This window comes from Melozone crissalis, unplaced genomic scaffold, assembly GCF_028551555.1.
Source record: "Melozone crissalis strain CALT ecotype California unplaced genomic scaffold, PUWL_Pcris_2 ptg000079l_1, whole genome shotgun sequence".
In the NCBI taxonomy this organism is placed as follows: domain Eukaryota; kingdom Metazoa; phylum Chordata; class Aves; order Passeriformes; family Passerellidae; genus Melozone; species Melozone crissalis.
Window position 1 is genome coordinate 605,046 of NW_026535856.1, and position 23,815 is coordinate 628,860.

Here is a 23,815-nt window from a genome sequence, read left to right on the forward strand (position 1 = left end):
CAGGCAACAATCGACGAGGACCTGCAGAGGATCGAGAAATCCATCTCCTTTCTAGAGAAGTCAGTCTCCTCACTCTCAGAAGTGGTCTTGCAGAACAGGCGAGGTCTAGACCTCCTGTTCATGCAGCTAGGAGGCCTGTGTGCCGCCTTGAAAGAGGAGTGCTGGTTTTATGCAGACCACATGGGAGTCGTGAGAGACTCCATGGCAGAACTCCGAAACAGACTGGCTCAGAGACAGAAAGACAGGGAGGCCCAACAGGGTTGGTTCGAGTCCTGGTTCAACCGATCACCATGGCTAACCACTCTGATTTCTACCCTAATAGGTCCTTTGGCAATGCTACTTTTAGCTGTCACCTTCGGACCATGCCTGCTGAACAAGCTGGTCTCATTCATTCAGACGCGCCTAGAACGGGCCAACATCCTGTTCACAGGTCAGCAATTCACTGCTGTGAATTCGACCAGGGAACACTGCCAGTCACAAGATTTCGCACTCAAGTTTACCAAACCCCTTTCTTTGTCAACAACCCCATGCCTCATCTCAGTACCTATGTATATGACTACTTTGCTCATTTGTAGAAAAAGGGGGGGAGATGTAGTTGATAGGGTTAGGCGCTCGGAAAATCTCGCGATGTCACGGAAAGCAGTAGGATCCCTCTCCCCCTAACTTCTAGTGATAAGGGATCACCCAAGAATGTAGTCCCCCCTAACATTAGTAACTTTCGACTCCTTACTAACCAATTACAGTAAAGTAAGACCCCCTGACGTAGAGAGAAAACTCCCCCAGTATAAAACCCGACGAGACGGGACAATAAAGGTCTTGAACCGTCCACCATACTGGTGCCTGCGTGTGTTCTTGGCCCGAGTGACCCTGGAGAGTTTGGGTTGCCGTGCCGTTTCCTCAGAACCAGGTCGCCTCGCCTTGCATCAGAAGGCCACAGAAACCCCATCAATCTTTAGAGTATAAAACAGGAAATTCCCTGTTTTAAACACAAGGTAGAACCAGGATCACTGCTACCAAGGCTTAGGGAAACATTTTCTAATTTATAGATGGAAACAGACCAGAGATTCAGTGATGCCAACTCTTTGTTTTCAATAGCCCAAGACAGGTTATGGGTCTTGAGTCAAGACAGGTTATGAACAGCAATCTAAAATCCCAAATTCTTTAGTCTTGAGCATAAATGTGAATAATGCAAACTGGCAGGCAACGAGTGTTTGTGAAGGAAGCAGCAGAACAAACTGGACTCTTTGGGGGTTGGCCCATTGTGTTGGAAGTTGATTTGGTTCAACACTCACTCTCCCTGTGCCTGCACAAAGGCAGGCTCCCTTCTGTAATGTCGATTAGAAAAATAAAATCATCCCCCAAACAAACAAAGGATTTTCCACTCGATGCTGCTGAATTCACCGAGCTTCTTCCAGCTCCACATGGCTGGACAGCAGGGCAGTATTCCCAAAAGACAGACAGTAATTGTAGTAACTAGGATTGACTTGGACATCTTTTGCAAATTTGGGAATTTTCTTGGCACTCCTACTTCCAGTGTCCTTTGCAAAGACTCTGTTATCTTCAGAAGCACAATTCTCACTTAATTGCTTTACAGGGGGCAGAGTAGGGAGAGCATGGTGGTGGCTTACGCTTAAATGTAAACCCATTTTCTCCTCTTACCCTTTCCTCTTTGTGACCGATATTGAAAATATTCAAAACCCCACTTTTTCCCTAATAACATCAGTTCCTTTGTGGTCTACAGATGAATAGGCTGAGGATTAACAGCTCATTCCCAGGAGCAAAATGATTCAGCAGAAGAGGAATGAGCTCAAGACAGATTGGGTATGTTTGATTTGATATTAGCAGTGGCAATACTTGCCCAAAGGAGACATTTCTCCTGCCAAGCACTTACTTTCTTCTTAATTCTTGTCAGAATATCTTCCAGGTCACGGGTGGAAAGAGATTGTTCCAAAAGCATTTTAAATTGTTGATGATTGAGCAACATCTTCACCATCTCCTGTACATAATGTGGAAGGAAGGAAGGAAGGAAGGAAGGAAGGAAGGAAGGAAGGAAGGAAGGAAGGAAGGAAGGAAGGAAGGAAGGAAGGAAGGAAATCAAAAGTGAACAAACACAGGAAGAGTGTTAACAGAAGAGACTGATACCTTAAACTCATCAGGGGCAATCCTTGCAGAGAAGGCATTACCTACTCACAAAGAGGGAGATTTACCTCACTTGACACTGCACAGCACTGTCAGCTGAACACAAGAGGACAATGTGAGGCAACAGAAAAATACCAATTCACTCTGACACTGGGGGTGTGCTTCTGTGGCATCAAAGGATCCCAGGGAACAAGCAAAACACATCTGCTTTGTTGTCAGAGCCTGTTAGCAGTGTCCTGCTGCCATTGCACAATAATTTGCCTTTCTTTAACTGGCAGGGAAGCCAGGACAAAACACCTCATGCATCCCCTTGATTATTCTATACTATGTGTATGCACAGGGACAGCTAGTTGCTTTGGTGTTCTTGGCAGCTATTAATGGCAATTTCATCATCAAGGAAGGGGATTTTGGTGGTTTGGGTTGATTTTGCCAGTAGGAAACCAGAGTTTTCTTCAAGAAGAAATGTGGAGCTCACTGAGCCACAGATAACAGCATTCTAGAAATCTTCAGAACAAGTTTAGAAAGTCTGAAAAGATTGGCTAAAGACCCCTGAAATATTTCTAGGATAGTGTGAAGTTAATGAGAAATGGATGTTTGGGATCCTTCAGTGATGAACATTAGCCACCACTTTGGCTTTGTGTTGTGCACCTAAGACCAAACAAAAGTGTTGGACTGGCTGATCTGAGCTCTTTTGATCTCAGTAAAGAATCCTTCAAGCCACAGGAAAAAGTTGGCAATGCTCCTTTTTGCTGGCCAGCCTCAGGTTTCCCAGTACAGCCATTTGCCCAGGCAGCCCAGAGCAGTGGTCACAGTGCCAAGGCTGACAGAGCTCAAGAAGAGTTTGGACAATGCTCTCAAGCACATGGAGTGACTCTTGGGGTGTCCTGCACATGGCCAGGAGATGGACTCGATGATCCTGATGGGCCCTTCCAACTCAGCATATTCCATGATTCTATGACTCTTATTCACACCATGAGGTAACTTCACATTCCCTTTAGTTTCCACTCTTGTGTGATTTCACCTTTATAGCCAGACACAAAACGGTTTTCCTGTTTTGGGAGGTGAAATGAAGATCATTACCTTGTGTCCTTGTGACAGTCCCGAGCAAGCTTCCCTGCCACGTGTGGCAGCCTCTCAGCCCTGGCTGTGCCTGCGAGCTGGGTGACTCCAATTCTCTCCATCAGGGACAGGAGGAGTTGGGCCGCACACTCGCGCACCGGGGCGGGGCGGCTGCTGGGGAGGAGAGAGCAAACCCTGGGCACAGGGACAAGGAGCAGCAGCAGCGCCGGCCTTGACCAGAGCCTGCTCCCTGCCCTTGCTGGGGGAAGGAGCCTGGGCTCTACCTGCACCCTCAGACACCTGCAGAAGGTTCTGTCCTCAGCTAAACACAAAGGTAGCATTGCACACAAGGCCTGCCTGCATAGAAGAGGGAAGAATTCAGTCTCCCTGCACTGTCTGATACTCAGTTTCTTTCACAGTATTTGCTCTGAGAAAGATTAAAGAAATAGATGACATATGAGTAATTTAGAAATTAAGGACAATTCATGCTGACCCATCAGAGGGCACCCAGTACACAGAGCTGCAGCAGGACTGAGGCTCTTTCCACCCATTTATCCCCAAATCTGCAGACCTTTGGAAAACAACAAATGCAGGGAAAACATGTTGTGGGCTATGAAGTTGCAGAATATCCAGCAATGCAGCCTGTTTCTTCTATGGGGCTTGGCAATGGATCCATCTGAATGTTTTACCCTATTGCAAAGCTGAGGAAAGGGTGGCAGGCAGTTTAGCCAGGCTGTCCTGTTCTAGAGAGTGTCTCTTGGGAACTATCAGGCCCAGCACCAACATTTAAGGCAGCATTTGCTTCAACTGTCCAATTGGCAATCAGCCTGTGAAGGTGCCTGTAAAGTGATTCGTCATCTCAAGACTAACATGAAACATCACTTTGAATGGAAAGTAGAACTCTAAGGCCATGACAGTCATACAAGACTCCTTTGGCAGGAGCTGCACCTGCTGTGCAGGCTGTGCCACACCCAGCAGATTGTCCCACATGTGCTCCACGCCCCAGCAAGGACCCTCCTCATTTCTCAAGTTAATGGCATCATGAGGAGATGTGGTTTTCCCAGGGCCTCTGTGGTTAGAACTGTGAAATACCAAACACTGCTCACAGCTGCAATTGCAATTGTCCCTCTGCCCACAAAAGCACAAGGCTCTATCCTTGGCCTTTGCAGGCACTTTCCCTTCCCCATCAGTCACCACATCTAGGAAAATCTGACAGACTGGGAGAACTCCAGGAAGCAGCAGGAAGCTGAGTCAGAGGAGCTTTAGTTTGGATATCAGGAAAAAGGGTTTTTCACCCAGAGGGTGGCTGGGCACTGGAACAGGCTCCCCAGGGCAGTGGTCACAGCACCAAGCCTGACAGGGTTGAAGAAGCATTTGGACAACAATCTCAGGCACTTGGTGTGACCCTTGGGCTGTTCTGGGCAAGGCCAGGAGCTGGACTCGATGGTCCTGATGGGCCCCTTCCAACTCCCCATATTCTACACTTCTGTGATTCTCAGAACTAATGGGCTGCAGGAGGGCAGAAATAGGTGACAAGAGGAAAGAAGTGAGGTAGGTTGGAGAATCAAGTCACTGAGTCCACAGAAGATGCAGGATACAGGACCCTCCCCTCCCAGCATTCCCATTCTCTGTCTCATCCCTTCTCCCTCCCACACACACAAAGGTGAAGAACATCACTAAAAGAAGAAGAACCTACTTGGCTCCCATGTCCATGAGAGCAGTCATTGCTCTTGCAGGAGTCACATTCTCCACCATGATCTCCAGGGTCTGACTGGCTGCTTTCTGAACAAATTCTGGGGAGCTGGACACCATCTGGAGAAGGAGCCGAGCAACCTCATCCACCTCAGAGTCCATGTCCTTCTTCAAGGTCACAAAGAGCTCTTCCAGAGTGACAATGGCAGAGTAGGACACCTTGGAACCGAGGTTGGTCACCTGGGGAAGCCATGAGGGGAAACATAAGAATCACCTTGAAAAGAAAACCAGTTGCCTTCAACAGAAGTCCCAGGAAAAGACAACACATCCCACTGTGTCCAGAGGAGCATACAAGGACAGGAAGAGCAGGAGAGCACAAGCACAGAAAGGCACTTACTCTGGCACCAATTTCTGGCTTCAGACCTGCTCACTGCAGGCCTAAAAAAAAATATTCACTTAAGTGTTCTACTTAAAACTTCTAAAATGTCCAGAGCTTTGATTTTAGGCCCTTTTACTAGAAAATTAAAGCAAGGGCTGCTTTCAAATCATGAAGGCAAAAGTCATAAAGATAAAAGAGTCAGGTGCTGCTGTTCAAAAAAGCAACACCAGCAGCTGAAGCACTCAGCCAGGAAACAGAAAACACAGGCTCAGGTCTACAGAATAATTTGCAGTGTTCAATTACAGCTTGGGCAGAGACTGGGACTCTGGCAAATAACATCATTAGTGTCTCAGTTTCTGCATTTGCACATTGCATTATGAAGGCACCACACTCAAAGATGAGTGTCAGATACCCGACCTGCCAGTAAATACAGCTGCCTGTGCCCGCAGATCCTTCAGACAGCTGACAGACATTGGAAATATCAGGTCTAAAACCAGAAATGACGGCAGACACTGAGCACACATGGAGATGAACAAGCACATACCTACTCTACACACCGTGTATGAAGTATGGGGGACGATTTAGAACAATGTTCTCGCCTCGCTGGTAACTGCCAAGCAAACCTCACCAAGCCTACAAAGCAGGACCTCTGAATGGGACCCAGCCAGGTGTCTGATGGGGAAGAGTCCCTTCTCCTTCAGCTCCCTGAAAGGCAGAAGATTGATTTTTCTCTCCACCAAGGCAGCACCCTCTGAAATGACCAGGCTGGCAGCTCAGTTGAACAATGGGAGGTGCTTTTCAAGGAGTGCTTAATGAAATCGTGGAACACGTTACCCCAGGATGCTGTGGCTGTCAAAAGCATTCACAAACCCAAGAGGCAAAGAGAGGGGTTTCAGAGTGGCCATTTGAGAAGACAGCCTTTCTGAAATCTCTGGCACATGAGGCTCCTCTGTCACTGCTTCCTAGGAGCTGTGAGACCGGGCCATGCTGCTGTTTGTTGTCACCTCCCTGTACCTGTCCCTGAGACACAGTGCCACCGGGCTGTTATTGGGGCATTTTCCTTCTTTGTCAGCCCCAGCAAACATTCAGCAGGGAGAGTCTGCACTGCCACTCTGGAGCTGAGTTTCCACTCTGTGATCTCGGCCTCTCTGTCTCCCCCTCCACTCCCCCTCACACATTCCCCAAAAAAGCAGCGGGATGTCTGCTGGGACCCCCTCAGCCTGCAGGAAGGCCAAGTGGGTCCTGGCCTCTCCTGACCCACAGCACAGCTTTCTTTCATCCCAGCATGGAAATATAAAAACTGTCTTATCACATCACACAGAGGGCCAGGAGCTTTTTATTTTGGCTGCAAGTTTCCACAGGGCATTGGGGAAGAGGAGAAAAAGAGTGTTTTGCTTCTGATAGAGCTGATAGGCAGATCCCAGAGCTGTGGAGAGTTCCAGGGAAATTTGTCCTTGGATATGCCTACGAATGCTCTCCCAGCCATGAACTGCCATCTGTGTCCTGTCCATATGTTACTGCCTTGACTGTTGAGTGTCTGAGGTGCCTCTTGAGGCTGCTATGGACCTCCTTCACCAAGGAATGGATTGTGATACAACATCCCTTTCTGCTTCTGTTTGGGCACTGACAGAGCCTGGACCACTCTGCCTCGAGCTTGGGCTCTGGCCAAGCAAGATTGCTGATGAGAGCAGCTCATGGTCCTCAGCTCTTCCCTGCTGCTGGGACAGACAGACATGGCCATGGGGACAGAACGGAGCTGCCCCATCTGCCAGGGCACTAAGAAGGATGTGAGTTTTTATCTGCCCTGTCACCACCAGTTCTGCCTGGGCTGCATCCTGCAGTGGGCAAAGAGAAATCCAGCGTGCCCACTCTGCAGAAGAATGATAGAAGCTGTCAGGTTTTCTGAGTAGGACGAACAGGACTACATACAATTTGCCATCAGCTCCCCCAAACAATTGCTAGAGTCCAGCAGGGAGAGAGCCTGGCCACCTTGCTGAAAGCAGCCCCCCAGACCCTGTGATGGCTGCTCCATCTTCCCCGCAGCGAACACTGTCCCCAGCTGAGCAGGGGCTGCAGGACCAGAGCCTGTGGATGGCCTCCTGCCCAAGGTGTGGGCCGAATTTTTCAAATAACAATGTCATCTACTGGACCAAAGGTGGCCCTGGCTGCAGCAGAAGCTGGAGGGAATATGCCAGCACCAGAGATGGCTGGTTAAGGAATTCATAGAGCAGCATCCTGCACGCCCTCTGTGCCTATAGTCAAGTTGCCAAAACCTTGGTGCCAGTACTGCAGCTTCTCCTCTGTAGCGGTCTGAATTGCTGCTAGCATAGTCCAGGGTAAAGAAGCAAAAAGGACCTTTGCATAATCTCCACAGATGTTTTATTCAGCTGTGCAGGGAGATGTTCAGGTCCCAGCACCCACACACAGAGGGTCTCACTTTGTCTCCACAGGGGCCTGGGGACTGACCCTGATCTCGGGGCAGTACAAAGATAAGGCGGCCAATCAGGGAATAGGGAAGGTGTGGCTCAGGAACACAGGAACAGACATAGGAACAGGGGAAGGAGCCAATGGGGTCTAACAGCTTTTTGAGGGAAGCTTCTTGTGTCTCCCTAGACCAAGGAATGCCCCCCCAGGGTCTCCACAATTCCCGGTGTTTTATATTATTAGGAAAGCTTCTCTGAAGGATCAACTGAATCAACACAAAATGACAAAAACCATCAAAAGCGCTCATAGGACAATTGTTCACAATTCAAACAATTCTGAGTTCCCAGCGTGCCAACGGATTTCTTCAAGTGTCTTAGATCTGGCAGGAGGGATGCAGGGTTTTCTTAGCACAGTTTATGAGGAAACTGAGTCACACATACTGAACCTCTGGTCCATGGCCTCCTCACTGCCATCGTGCAGCAAGGAGGCCCAGAGGCTGCTGTGCTCTGGTCCTGTCAGGGATGAACACAGCGGCTCTGTGGCCAGTGCCAGCTCCAGCTCCAGCAGCTCACAAGAGGAGACTCCTTCCAGAAGCTCTGCTGGCTCCAGTGTGGCAGACCAGCAGAGCCCACTGGAAGCCACCCTCCATTGCAGCCACCCCCAGCTGCGCCCATCATCACTGCAGAGCAGGAGCTGCCCCAGAGGAGCCGCGGCAGGAGCTCATGGCAGTGGCAGGTCCCTGTGCCCAGGGCAGAGCCACAGAATCTCTGCTCCTGGCTGGGACAGGGGCTGCTCACCCTGGTGTCCCACCGAGAGGAGGGATCCTGGGCTCCAAACTCTGCCCAGCCCTGCAAAAGGCCACCCTGCCAGCAGTGCCAGCAAGGTTCCTGCAGCCATTCAGCCAAATCAGAGGAAACAAATGTCTCTTCAGCTGACACAGCCTCTGCACACAGCTTTCTCCCCCTTCTCCTTGTGCCTCTCCCGGACTCCAGGAAGAGCTGCAGGAAATGCTGTGTGAGCCATGATGATGGAAGAGCTACTGATAAAAACACTGTGGTGATGCTTTCAGAGGAGTCATGAATGGAAGACTGACCAACCTTCCAGCCAATGGTATGCAAAAAGTTTCCATTCTTTAAATAATTGATTGTAATTAATGAGTAAAAAGAAAGATATGGAAACAAATTAAATCCCCCACAGCTGCTGGCTTTCCTCAGGCTCCATGGTCTATGTATTGCTAGACTTACTTCATTTAGGCAGAATATTAACTGCCCTGACTTGTTGGAGTCTGACCACAAGGTCTCATCTGTGGTGGGCAGTCACTAAAATGAGTTTAGTAGAGGCATCTTCAGCTGTCCAAGTGTAGCAGAAATACATATTCTCTGCTTCATGACCTTGTGGCAACAGTTGCTGGTGTGGATGTGTCAGCGTTGCTTCATGGATTACTCCTGGGAAGGAATTGTGTGCACAGGCACAGTATGATGGCTTCGATCTCCCTTAATTACTCCAATCGGATGATGGCCAGAACTTTTAGGCAAAAAGCATCATGACATAATAATTTAGAATATTCTCCAAACTACTCCTGTGGTTTGGATTTTTTTACTGATTAGGTTCAGTGTCTGGTCTCAAGAAATCAGTCCAGAAAGAACAGGCAAAGCTCAGCTTGCAAGTTAGAGTGCAAGTCTTTAATCTGCTGGTTTTGCAGCCTGTAAAAACAACTTTCCAACATATTTGCAAAAAAATCTCTTAGTTCTTGCTATACCTATTCAGAACCAGACTCTCTCCTCATTTTATTTTGATTTGATATCCAAGCATGATTTTTTTCTGGACAGGGAAGTAAGAACCAGCTGCAAATACAGAGTACAAGTGTGCATCTATACTGCAGGAACTGAGCTGTAGCTTGGAATTAAAGGCAAGAAGGGATGCCATGGTAAATGTGAACGTTTAGTGCTGGCATAGGAGCCTTCTGTAATGCTCCACCAAGCCATGGTTCACTTTGCTACAAACTCTCATTCTGATGTTACAAAGATTGTTGAAGAGCTGGCTATAAGTAAAAAAAAATAGCCAGAGTGATAATTTTTGTTAATATGGCAGACAATGGCTCTCTAATAATTCAGAGCTCATGGAAGTGAGTATTCAGATTTCCACTTAGTATGTGCTGGCAGTTTTAATTTGAAATCAACAGGTTTATCCAAATCAAGTTATCCATAGGAATTAATTTGCTCTATGATCTACCTAAAAATGCCTCATTGTCTGATAAGTTTAGTAGAAATTTGCAAAGTCAACAGTCCACAGATTTTAATTTCTTATTTAGTGGCTATTCTGCAGGAAAGCTTTTACAGACTAATCAGTTTGGATGTAATTAAAACGCCAGTACATTTTATCTAGCCATTTTGGTATTAGAACAAAACCATATGACTTCACAGCCTTTTAAAAATATTTTAAAATAAATTTTCAAATCAACAGTCTGAGTAGGACTCAGAATGAAAACTCTACCAAACTTCAACTCCATTGAAAGATTCCCTTGTCACCCTGTGAATCAATTCTACATTCAGTAGATTAAAAGTCCCAATGATGGTGGTTTTCGTATGGTTAGGAATTGGGGAAGGGTCTTCTTCCTTCTCAACTCCATGCTGCAGTGCCTTTGGGATGTGGCCTGCTGGCCGTTGTTTGTGCAGCCCTGGTGTTTCTCCATGGGGCAGAAAGTGCAATTGCATTTCCAGCCCAAAGCCCATGAGGAGTGGGGCGTGCAGAGCTCTGCCAGACCCAGGCCAGCAGCTGTGCCGCCAGAGGGTTTTGGTTCCTGCCCAGGGCAGCTGGTGTATCTCTGCCGTGAGTGCCTCCCCTTGCCAGGTGCCCATGGACAGCAGGTGCAGGGTTCTGCAAGGGGCATGGAACAGGGTGGGGATGTCTTCTGGCAACAGAGTGCAGCGGAGAGCAAACAGTCCAGGATGGTCCTGGAGTGTGTGACAGAGAACTCCTGACACAGCTGGTGACTGAGCCAGTGAGGGAAGGCACTGCTGGGCCTGCTGTTTGTGAGGAGAGAAGGGCTGCTGGGTGACAGGAGGGCTGGAGGCGGCCTTGGGCTCAGGGATCACAAAATGCATGTGTTTGATTCCCAGAGAAGGAACGAGAGACGTTGAGGAACTGTTGACCTGCAACGAATTGTGAGTTGGTTAAGCTTTACCAGGCAGTGCTTAGTCATACCTTCCCTCACAGCAGTGGTTAATGTGTGCAAGTGGATGTCTTAGCCTCGAGAATAAAGACAGTGGGCCTACTGAGGAGGTAGCTGCAATGCATTCAAGCAGAAAAAGGCTCTTAACCAAAGGAGGAGAATTTGAGGAACGGGATGTTCACCACATAACCACTGGAGACCCTCAAAAGACCCCTACTCTAAATGTCAGTAATTTTGGGGAAGTGATTTAAACATGTCAAACACTTTGTGAGAATGTTTAGCCTGTGAGTTTGAGCAAAGGAATGAATAAAAGTAATGAAAGTAAGGTCTTAGTTCCATGCAACCAGCACTGAAATAAAGTAATGCCTCTTTTCTCACATTGAGCTGGCAGTGTGGATTGGGCCCTGCCCAGTAACGTTCATTATGGTCATTTCTATTGAAGCATAAAGAATGGTTGAAGTGAAATCTTTTCCAGCTATTTCCCTTTGGTTTACCTGTTTGAGGGTTAAAATTCTGTGCTGCAGGTGTGCTGGGTGTGTGCAGAGCAGTGCAGCCCCAGAAACCCCTTGGCTTGCCCACAAGTTGTCATGCCTTGTTGCCAGGTGTGCCCAGCTGTGGCAGGAGAAGGAGCCCGCAGCGCAGTGGGCACCGTGCCCTGCCCAGCCGGGGCTCTCTGGCACAGAGCAGCAGCAGCGCCAGCACCGTTCAACCCGCTGCTGCCTTGGCTTCCCCTGGCACACAGAAGCCTCTGGAAATCAGCACGGCCAGCGGCGTTCCCAGCTTGGAGCAGCAGCTGCTGGCGGGCAGATGGTGCCAGTTCAACTGTTGCCAAAGGGGAAGAGAGGCAGAGATGTACATGCACCGGAGCCCTGGGCATGTCCAATAAAGGTGCAAATATGTGGGGAGATTTGTTAGGAAGCATTTCAGCTGTGATGCCAACAGTGGCCTCTCTCCTGGTTCTGTGTGTTCTAGACGAGTAATGCAATGGTTGGCTCTGACAATTAAGAAGTAGATGTTATGTGGATGTTCAAATTTGTAGTGATGGTATTGTAATATATCCTCCCATAGTCCTCTTTCCAGTCCCCCTTGTAATAGCCTTGGTAGTCAGGGCATTTGGGGAGGGCTGGCTTGTGACCAGCAGGCAGGGTGTAACAACACCTGACCTCCAGTCAGGATGCAAGAAAGTAATCTCCACCAATGGACAGCAGAGAAAGAGTTGACTGACAAAACTTTTAGAGGGGCTAAGGGTATAAAAGGCAGAGCATCCTTTTTGTAGATGAGCGCATGTCTGCTAGTCACAGAGACTCCCAATGCTGCAATTTTTTCTTATTCAATCCTTTGTTAAGGTTTACTAAACCTTTAAAATGTTAAAAGTGAGAGTCATTTCTCACATGTGCAATGCTGTGGGCCATTGTCTTGGTCTGGCTTCCTTTGCTTGTGTCCCATGTGATTGCTCAGCTGAGGTACAGGCTGTAGGTGCTTGGGGCACCCTTGGAGTTCCTCTTGGATCCCTGAACAACAGGGTTTGGCCCATGAGGGGAATTTGTGCTGCGACAGAGAAGAACTTCCCAGGCTCTGTTGTGTTTGCTGTAGGGAAGGTTGGTTATTGCTTTGCATAAATTCACAGACTAACATGCTTTGTGATGCTTTTCTTTGTCATACTTTGCTTTGTGATGTCACGGCATGGTTGCCACGTCATCATGGTGACATCAGAAGGTTGCCTTGGTGCACGGAAGGCCTGAGTGTCAGAGCAGCCCTAGGCCTTGCTCACATCAGGAGAACCCTCCTGGTTGGAGCATTGGTCAGTGGGTAGTTGCACTCTGAGAGGCCATTTGTTTTTCTAGTGTTGGAGTAGACTGGCACAGCTCTGGGAATATGATCCACCATCTGGCCACAGCAGCTTTTGCTGCTTATGGTGTTTGTTTTTCCGCATATTACGTTACACACTTTGCATGTAAGTAGAGTTTTCCATTCTACTTAGGTTAGGGTGTATCCTAACCTGGCTTTTGTATGTCTTCCTGCTGGTGGCTGAGTTTCTGATTTTGTAGGAGAAAGAGCATTAGGAGGCCACTGGTTTGGTAAAGCTCCTGTCAAGAGGTTCAGCTAAAAAGGGGGTGTCTGTAGCCACAGGGGCAGCATTTGCAGGGGAACCTGCAGGGCTCTGTTCCCTCCACAGGAGAGTCTGTGGCAGCAGAGTCTGTCATTTCATCAGTTTGCTGGGACAAGCAAGACACCTTTGAAAATGTAGACTGGCAGAGCTTCTTGGAAGGCCTTCTAAAAACTCTGTTGTTCCCAAAATTCAAAGAAAGCTTATTTCTTTTTAACTTTTGTCATGAAAGGATTTGACTGTCTAACTTGACCTTTTTCAAAGTGCTAAAATAGTGATTCCTTTTGCAAGGAAATGCAAACTCTAAAGCAGTGAGTGTCTGCCACAGCTCAGGGGGATTTTAGGGAAGCTTTTCTGAGCAACTGTTTCAAGCAAGTTAATGAGAACTGGTGCATGCAATTGATTAAAAAAAAAAAAGAACCTCAAGGAGAGGATTTCAGAAGCTGTTTTATGTGTTTGGTAGACTAGGAGCATTGAGTGTTAAAGAACAATTTGCATTTTCTTGGTCATATTTGTATTCATTTACTGGCTAAAAAGGCTGAAGTGTAGGACAACCAAGACTATTGTCCTGATCCCCTGCTGGCTGTGTGAATGAAATGTGTCTGCTGGAGGGATGTTGTGAAACGGGAAATCATCTCTGTTTGCGTTGACTTGTTCTGTGGGATTCAGCAGCCCAGGCAGTTTTCTGACAGCATCTGGTTCATTTTCCCTTCCCACTACAGGTCACCTGAAGCATGTTTTCAGCAGTGCTGAAGATCCTGAGGTGAGTGAGAAAGGAACATTTCAAGTTCCTGGTGTTTAGGAATTGTAGAGCAAGCTGAGAGAGCTTGGCCAGTAGCAGTAGACTGTAGAGGGCCAGCTAGGAAGGCTGAAAGAAAATCCATTTCCATGCCTGAAACAGAAGTAACAAAGGCGGCTATAGATATTTTTAAATTTCCTTCTCAGAGTTTGAAGAACTAAAAACCTAGTTTTGAAAAGAGAATGATGCTTTCTGATAGGAAAAATTTAGTTAAGAGCAGTTTCCTGTACAGTTGAATTAGATCATTTTAATTTAAACAGAGTGACTTAGAATCCTATTCCTATCAAACTTTATGGTATCTTCTTGGAACATGAGATGGTAGAAAAGGAAGGCCATCTTGAAATGGCACATGCAGTATCTGAAGTGAAATGGGCACCTTTGTGGCTGGGGAGCTGCGTGGGCCAAAAGGACGCAGGGCTGGCGGCTGTGAGCAGCTGCAGATGAGGCAGCGTGTGGCCAGGGGGCCAAGAAGGCCAAGGGCACGGTGGCTGTGCCAGCAGCAGTGGGGCAGCAGGAGCAGGGCAGGGAGCGTGGCCTGTGCTGGGCAGCGCCGCAGCCACAGCTGGAGTGCTGTGTGCAGCTGTGGGCCCTGGGAAGCAGAAAGTCATGGAGGGGCTGCAGCGTGTGCACAGAAGGACAGGGGAGCTGGGCAAGGGGGTGCAGCACAAGGCCGGGGAGGAGGTGCTGAGGGAGCTTTACCCTGGAAAATGGGGGCTCATGAGGGACCTTCAGGCAGACTTCCATAGATCCCTGCCTTAGATCCATAGAGCCACTGCTCAGCACAAGGACTGTTTCCCTGCCAAACATCCCTTCACTGCATCCAAGTGCTTTAGACACTGGAGTGGGTAACACTTTCATATTTTGTTTGTTTATTTCTTTGTTTTTTTGCTAGAAGGAGAAGCCTTGTGTAATTTCTCCTTTTCCAGGGAGCTTTTTCTCAGTCTTTTCTGTCCTTTTCCAGCACTGGCAGAAACACATCACTTTCAGGTTAACGGCTCCCGTCTCTTTTCACTTTTCACACTCCAGAAGTGTCTCTCACAAGGAGTGAGCTCACCCAGGATGCCACCTGCAGAGTCAGGATGGAGCTGTGGGACAGGGCGGGGGGTCAGTCACTACTGAAAGACAAACAGGACATCACTTTCAGGTTAACGGCTGCCCAGGGAATCAGTGTGTGTTGTGTTTGGGAATTGAGCAGGAAATCAATGCCCTTGCATTCCAGCTGGTGCTCAGAGATTAGAGGAGCTGGGAGGGGCTGGGTTGCATTTCTGATTCCAGCCACTTCAGCACTATCAGTGTGGTCGAGTCCAAGAGAAGAACTTGCCCGAGCACACATGCGCAAAGAGTGCAGTTCCCAGTGCAATGTTCTGGGTCTGGTTGCACTCCATAAAGACCCACACGCTCCAGATTCCCCAAGAGTGTGGGTTACTGAAGCAACAGGAGAGCAAGTTCAGGATGGCTGCTGATCGGGGCACTGCTACTGAGTGCTGATGTGTGTAGCGACAGAAAGGACAGAATTGATTCAGGGTGACCCCCACGTAGAGAATAATGTGCTTTGACTCTATGATTTAGAAGGTTAAACAAATGCTTTCTTAAGCTATGTTGTATTACACTAGCACTATGTAAAAACTATGCTAAAAAGCTACTAAAGAAAAACTCGTGACTGTCTCCAGACAGTCACGGCACAGCTTTTATCTAATCAGCTAATCAAGCTGAACAACTACCACTAAAATCTAAATAACAAATCACTTTCAGTAAGCAAACACTATAGCACATTCTACATGTACTAAACAACAAGAACAGCCAGTAGAGATAATAATTGTTTTCTCTTCTTCTCCAAGTTTCTCACTACCTTCTCTTAAAAAAAAAACTAGGAGAGAGAACTGTATCCCTCTGTGTTCAAAGAATGTAAATACCACAGCACAGTAAAGAGAGATTATAAAAGTGAGATCTGTCTATCTATCTGTCTATTTGAATCTTCCTGGCTCTGCTCCAAAGCAGTGGAAGATGCAAAGCTCACCTAAAGGCATCCCTTCGGGAGAGGAGTAGAGACAAGTTCCATTGACTGATCCTGAGCAGGCAGAGATGTTTCCCCATCCAGAGATGGTTGTTTTTTCCCCGCCTATTTACCTCCTCCAGCCTCTTGTGCCCTGAAGCCTTCTTTTTATCCTTTAAATTTTTGCACGTCCTAAGGGAGTGGAACTATCCCTGAGGTCTGGTGACTTTGCTAACACATGCATTACATGGCACATGGTTTCCTTCGCTGGCATCCGCAGGGCTGTGTAAGTGCATTCGTTAATGGGGCCTTATGAGAAACTCTGTTAGTGCTGGTCAGAATTCTCAGTTGACAAAAGAGGGAGAAGAAACACCTTGGTCCTCCTCCATATACTGAGGTGGCCACAGAGGTTCTCTGACTTCCATCAGAGATCTTTGCATGCATCCTCATCTCCTGAATGACCCAGTTTTCTAACAAGAATGTGGATGTCAGGAAGTCGCAAAGCTGGTGCAGGCCTGAAGAGAAGGTGAACTCCAGAAGTGTCTCTCACAAGGAGTGAGCTCACCCAGGAAGCCCCTGCAGAGCCAGGATGGAGCTGTGGGACAGGGCGGGGTGTCAGTCACTACTGAAAGACAAACAGGACATGGCAGAAGCAGAGGGAGGCTCTCACCAGACCCTTGAGAAATGCCACCCCTTCCCTGTCAGCTGCCTGAGAGGCTGTTGGAGCTTCAGTCCCAGATGGCCCCTGATTGTAGGGCCAGGGTCACTTTGGAATCTGTGCCTCCCCTCGGGCAGAGAACGACCCAGGAGAGCAGCAGCACAGTGCTTTGGGAACGTGTGAGCCCAGCAGTCTGTGAGTCTTGGCCCACAAAGGGCGTATGGGAAGTTGAAACCCATCTCGTCTTGCTTTCTGTGCAGGTGCTTCTAGAGGAAGAGCAGGAGCACACTGCCTTATCTGAGATGCCATGCCAGACTCAGGGAGAGCTGTTCCCTGCCCGAGGGCAGGAAGAGCAGCTCAGGCAGCAGGTGGAAGAGCCACAGGAGAATGACCAGGTGAGCCTGACTGGCCAGGGGACAGAGGGAAGGGCAGGAAGAGGGGCATAAACCAGAGCTCCTGGGACTGAGGAGGCCAGGAGTCCCACAGACACTGAAAGGACAGAGCCTTGCAATCTGCAGAGGTCAGCCCTGGGACAGGAGGTTTGCAATGGAGGGTGATGTGGGGAGGGAAGCAGAAGGAAATGGCTGAATAAATGTGATTTTGAGGCTAAAAGAGGAAAAAAGCTGAGCCTGATGGCAGCTCTCAGTCCCTTGCTCTGCTTTTGTGTGTACAGAACATCAAGGCAGAGCCACAAGCAGAGCTGCCTGAAGCTCAGAGTGACATCATGGCAGTGAAGAGAAAGAACAAGGAAGACATGAGAAGAATTCAAGAGGAGAATCTCCATCAGCAGAGGGGCGATCAACAAAACCAGGTGAATGAAAGAGTGGCAGCCACTCCACTCATGAAACATCCTCTCTTTTGTTTGTTAGAGAACATGAAGGAACAGCTGGATGCAGAGCTTCAGATAGCTCACAGTATGATCAAGGCAAGGCATAAGCGGCTGGAGGAAGAAATGAAAATCATCAGAGAGAAACTTAATCGCTTCCGTCAGTCTCTGCAAAACCAAGTGTGTGAAAGAGGGATGCAGCCACTGCAGTCACCAATCTGGTGGTTTCTGCCCTTCTTGCCTTTCCAGTGCAGAGCAGCAGGGAGTGGGGCCATGCCTCTGAGTGCCATCCTGCTGTAGTGTGTGTATCACAGTCACTCTGAAGGGCATTTCCTGGTGTGCTGAATCTCAACTGCTGCCCTGGACAGTGAAACTTGTCCTTTGGCCTTTTGGCCAGCAGTCATCCAAATTGATTCCTGCTGGCCTGTTCCTGCTTTCCTTTTTTCTTGAGGTGTTTTTACAGTGGAACTTGGTGACCCAGATGGAGGATTGAAACAAGCTGTTGTATCCCCTGTCAATCTGTTCTTTGCCTTTCCTCACAGTCGATGACTCCTGGCTGACAGGGACAAGCTGTAGTGTCTGACTGCTTTGTTCTGTTTGACTTGAGGTGCAAGTGTTGACATCTCACCGGGCAGCCTGTGAAGACTTGCAGGGAATGTGTGGCAATGAAGGACCCCAAGTTAGGAGTGAGGCACAGGAACAGTGCCCAGCAGAAATGCTCCAGGTCCAGCACATCCTGGGCTCTGAACCTGCTGCTGCAGCAGCATCACCTCGAGGAAGCCCTTCTGTGAAACCTGGGAACTCAGGCTCAGGCAGATCCTGGGAATAGGAGATTGAGGAGGAGTACCTGGAGCTGCTGTGTAGGTCTGGGGTGTTTCTTATCTGAGGGACAGTGTGTTGTGTGCAGGTGTCAGCAGAGCTGTACCAAATGCTCCTCCTGAGCTGGGTGTCACAGGGCCATTTAGGACTCCCCAGAGGCAGTGCTGTGCTCCGAGGCAGCGAGAGAGCTCTGGGTGTTGTTGCTGCCTCTGAGGGCACCTGGGACTAGCTTGGGTGTGCCTGAGCTTCCCTCTCTGCTAAAGGCTGAAGCAGGGATTGTTCTTGGATCAGCAGAAGGCTGTGACCTAGCAAATGATCTAGGCAAATCCTGTGTGCTAGTGGCCAAACTGAACAGAATTTTTAGCATCCTAAATTCTCCTTAGACTCCTGACTTCCAACCAGTCATCAGAGCAAAAAAACTTCACAGAAATGGACTGGCTTTGGAGTTTTGTCTTTTTGGTTGAGGATTTTTTTTTTGGGGGGGGGTGGGGTGGGATTGCTTTTGTGTTGTTCATTTTTGGTGGGGGTTTTTTGTTGTGTTTTCTCCATCCTGAAGGAGCCCTTCTACCCCAAGTCTTACTGATGTCATTTTTATGACTGTTACTGTTACCACTACTACATCTGCAGTTTATTTTCATGAGAATGCTATATTTTTGTCAATAAGAGAATGCTATCTTTTTGTCAATAAGAACTACTTTGAAAGAACATCAGGTTACAGGACAAATAGAGAGCACAAGGTATTTTCCATGTGCCCCAAAGAAAAAACAGAGACTTTGATAACAACCTTTATTTAATCTTCTAGTTTTATGCTTGTTAAGATGTGTCCAGGAGACACATCCAAGTGGCGTGATCAGATAAAACTGTACTGCAGGCATTTCTCAGGAGAGAGCCTCCAGCCCAGCCATGGTATATCCCTCAGATCCATGGCACTTTTCCATACCTGATTCCCACTCTTTCCCATGACTGTTAGAATCCTACCCATTGGCCCAGGCCCTGCTCTAGGAAAACACATCAAGCCCTTTGTGATTCTGCAGCACAACCCAATGAATCTGCTTCTTGCCCGTAACAGCTGCCAGTGCTGTGCTCTCAGATAAGACCTGGTGGGGCTGAGACCAGAGCCCAGTGAATTCTGTGTCTACCATCACCTGTTGGGACAAAAAGGGCACTGGTCTGTGCCTCGGTGTGGCTGATCTCAAAGCCCATCCTGGTGTGTCCTGAATGGGGGCAACAGCTTGTACGGGGCTCAGGCTCACTCTGGCTTCTTCCCATCAGTGCCTGTCAGTGCACATGCTTGGGCTTTGCCAGCCTTGTTGTGCTAGCTGCCCTGTCCCTGAGGGCTGGAGGGGCTGCAGAGGCTGGAGCCTTCCTTAGCTGGGAGAGGGGCATCTTTGAGCTCAGCCTGCTCATAAACAGGTCAGGGTCCTGATGCTGAAAGCCCCGTCAGAATCAGTTACAGCTTGAGCTGCTCTGGTTAACAAATGGGAAGGCATTCCTTTGGCAAATTGCTGAAAGGTGGGGAAGATGTCCTCCTCTCCTGGGATTGCAGGTCCCTGTGCTTTGTTTCCTGTCAAGAGAACTCTTCAAGAGACTGTACAAATCAGTCTCTGTGCTGGCCACCTGTGCTGCAGAGCTGTCTGCCTGGTTGTGGTCGTTGTTACCCAGCTGACCACAAAGGGCTCAGAGCTCCAGGTGCTGGGGCTGCCTTTTGTACCTCCTGGAAGCTGGGATTTCTGCTTTAAAGTCAGCATCTTGCATTTTGTTTCCCTCAGGGAGAATGGTGAACCCTACTGAAAATCCCCTGATGAAATACACGCATCTGGATTATATTGGCAGCGGGTGAGTCCAACAGCAGTTACTCCTGTACAGCCATGGGCCAGGTGTTTTTCTGGTGGAATGTCTGTCCAGCGTGAAGTCAGGCCAGCTGCAAAGATGTTCACAGACTGGGGATAGATTGTCCCATCTCTCAATGCTGCTCAGAATTTGTGAGTGGGCTCAGAAGGCATTGTCAGAGATGCCTTGCTACCGAGGTCTTGCCTGCATCAAGGAACAGGACCTGGAAGGTCTCCTTGTCTCTCAAGTGTGGGACAGCTCTGTGTTAATTTCTTTAGCATTTTTTGTATGTCTCATAATCATACTGGCACACTAATGAAAAGAGAAGAAACTTGCTTGCCTGAAAGAGCAACCTACGCCCTATCAAAGCTGTGAGATAACAATTCCCAGGAACAATTCTTTCCCCTGGTTTGAAGAAGGAAACACTCTGTGGTCAGGATAGGAATCACACCGTTTAGACAGTGAAACCCAAGAGGACATACTAACCTCCCTTTAGAAATTGAACCCCAGTGCTTCAGGAACAGGCCCAGTGCCCATGCACTTGAGAGGAAAATGCATCATCTGCCTTCTGGCAGAGCCCTCCTGCATCCTGCAGGTTTTGACATTTCCAGCAGAGATCTGCTGTGTGGGCTGGCTTTCACTGCAAGATCTAAATGGCTTCTCCTTTCTCTGCTTCTGTTTTGTTTCTAGGGGGTTTGGAGATGTTTACAGAGCACTCGACACTGCCACAGGAGGAGAGGTAAGGATCAACAGCCCCTGCAGGCTCTGCTGCACTCGAGGGCTTTCCCCTCTGGTGTGAGCTGTGGCTGGAGCTTTGGCCAGAGCTGTGCATAAAAGGCACAAGAAGCACAGACTGGTGCCAGCCCACAGAACACATTTGGGACTTTGTCCTCCTCAGCTGCCTGAAGGAAGGCACGGAGGGCAGCGGTTCCTTTCAGAGAAGGACGCGCTCACTCGCTCTCCGTTGCTAAAACAAAGGCGGTGCCTTCGAGCACTTCACTGCTCTTTGGGGCTACAGCTTCAGAGTCCTGAATTCTCATTTCTGGCTGCCAGCAAATCCATCTGAAAGTTACTGGTAGTTCCTTAGCCACCTGCAGTGCTGCACTTGGGAACTGCACATAGGGAGAGATCTGCAAGGCGTCCCTGAAAGCCCTAAGCCCTGCCCATATCCCAAGATGTATCCACAGAGTATTAAGGCATGGATTACTTCTTCTGAGTCCCAAACAAAGCAGCAGAGAGTGTGGTCAGAGGTTTGTGGGTGATAACTGAGACACCGCTGTTACCAAGTGGTCAAGGCAAAATGTCAGTGGCCCCACATGTCCTGTAAGTGGCTCCCAAGGGAGCAGAGAAATGGGCTGTTGGAATGTCAGTTCCTAATTACTGCAGTGCCTAATCACAAGGCAGTTTGGCACAGCTCAGCTGTGTCACTGCAAAATCACTCGCTCCACGTGCCTTGTGGTCTCGTGCCACCAACCTCCCAAGTTACTGATCTTCAATGTCATTTTAGGTGGCAATAAAAAAAATAAATCTTCAAGGAGTGAGGAGGAAGGAGCTAACCTTTAATGAAATAATGATCATGAAGAGGTATAGGAGTCCCAATGTTGTGAATTATTTAGACAGGTGACAGGTCATGGTCTTATCCCATGAATGTGTGTTTACATAAAGCAAACATGAGAGGTTAAAAACCCACTTTGGTCAGTGGCAGCAAGTAAAGCTGTTAATTTTTATTTATTCATATTTCTCTACTCTTCTCCAATGGATGAGAAGAGAGTGCATCTTGTCTGCATCAGTCTTCCCTGGCACACCTAGTTTGATAATTACTCCAAAATTATTCAATACCTGGATCAGCTGTATTTTCCTAACTCAATAGCCTCAAAGTTCACTGCCTCCACATTTATTTGGGATTGATTTTTCAAAGTTTCTTAAGTGCAGATGAACCATCCTAAAGTGGATTACCCTTGGATTGTTGCCCCTCTTTGCCATTGCTATGCATGCCAGGAAGACTAGGTGTCGGAGAATGACTTAAAGAAAAGGCCATGAGACATACAATTGAGAGAAAAGTATAAGGGAAAAGTAAAGCAGTTTCTAACAGTTCTCAGCCTTCTGATTTGTATAAACAATTAGACTCTCTCAGGCATCATTCTATAAACAATGGAGTTCTCAGACTGTCTTCCCATAACAAGCAGAACACCGTCTCTGGGAAGGCCTGCCATCCTGAGAACAGATGTAGAAGTTTTGGGAACACTGGTTTCTGTTTTAGTTTCTGGTTTCTGTTTTGGTTTCTGTTTTTAATAAACAATTGTAGGTATTCTAAAACAAAGGGAGTGGTTAGAAGTTTCTCTGTTAGCCTATCATGAAATTGGATTACAGAATATGCATGAAGTTCGTTAACTTTGTTATTTAAGGTGATTGATTGATCAATAAAATTGGAGTTCGATGCATTACCAGGATGGTCGATTCTCCCCTTCACTTCAATATATGGTGACCTCCGACCGTGATAGCAAACACCACGGGGAAGCGAATGCCACGTGAAGTGAAGCCAGGTTCGGGTTCCGTAAGATCGAAACTGCAGCCAGAACGGCAAAGAAGTGCGGAAGACTAAGTGGAGGGCAACCCGCCGGCCCGCGCCATGCTGCGAGCGACTATACAGATAGGCTCGTCCGATACATGCGGCCGCGACCTTGATTTGAAGAGCTGCAACGTGCGCACATAGGTATGGAAAGGCAAGCCGCATATGAACTTTTTATTACCCTTTTGCAAAGACGGAAAATTAAGGGAATAGATTTACAGAACGAATTACCAGGTCTTTTAGCTTATGGCCTAGAAAGGGGGATCTTTATAAATCCTCACACAGTTCACGAATTGTCTGAGTGGCGTAGATTTGGTGATTTATTGTGGCAGGCTACGTTAGATGATGATAAAACTGCTAAGAAGTGGGGTAAATTATGGCGGGTCGTTAACACCGAGCTTTTGCAAATTCAAGCTGAAAAAAGGGCTGCTCACCAGGCTACTGCCGCTTACGATCGTAACAAACACTACGATCAAGATAGGGAATTTGATAAGAACACGGGAACTCCTCTTGGCCCCGCGACGCGGACAGTTTTATTACCTGCTTCACCACCTCCCTCAGAAAGCCAGGCTATGAGTCACACTATGAGCCAGGCGCAGACCGCCTCGCTGCCCGCCGCACAGCCCCCCTTAACGAGCCCGGCTACAAGCCCGGCTACGAGCCAGCCTACAAACCAGGCTACGCAGACTGCTTTATTACCCGCTTCGCAGCCCCCCCTAACGAGCCAAGCTCCGCAGGGTGCCTTGTTGTCCGCTTTGCCGCAGGCTACACAGAGCACCTTTGAGTCTCCCGTACCTGCTGCGTCTCAGCAGCTGGGGCCAAAAACGCGTACTCCGTTCCCGACAAGCAATCAGCCGGTCCCTGGGTCGGAAAACCACTTGGCGGAGGCAATTGCAAGGGAAAGACGGGACGCGTGGGCTGCCCTGGCCAAAGATGCAATTGACAAGGGAGATCAGGAGCTGATAAGTTCGGCTCGGGAACTAGCTTGTCCGGTTGTCTTTAACCCTCAGGCTGGTGGAGGAATTCAAGCCACAATTAGTGCTCTTGACTGGGAATTGTTATCTCAATTGCAAGCTGCTGTTAGTCAGTTTGGATTTAAAAGCGAACCATCTAAGCAAATGCTCGATTATATTTTTAACACCAGTATCCTCCTCGTTAATGATTGTCTTGGCATAGTTAAATTAATCTTTACCCACCATCAACAATTGCTGTTTAATGATCATTGGCGGATACTTGTTAGTGAGTGTGTGGTAGTTCAGAGACAGCCGGGTGACCCTCTGCGTGGCGTCACTGTTGATGAACTTATGGGTCTGGAATGTTTCCTTCGTACTGATGCACAAGCTTTAATA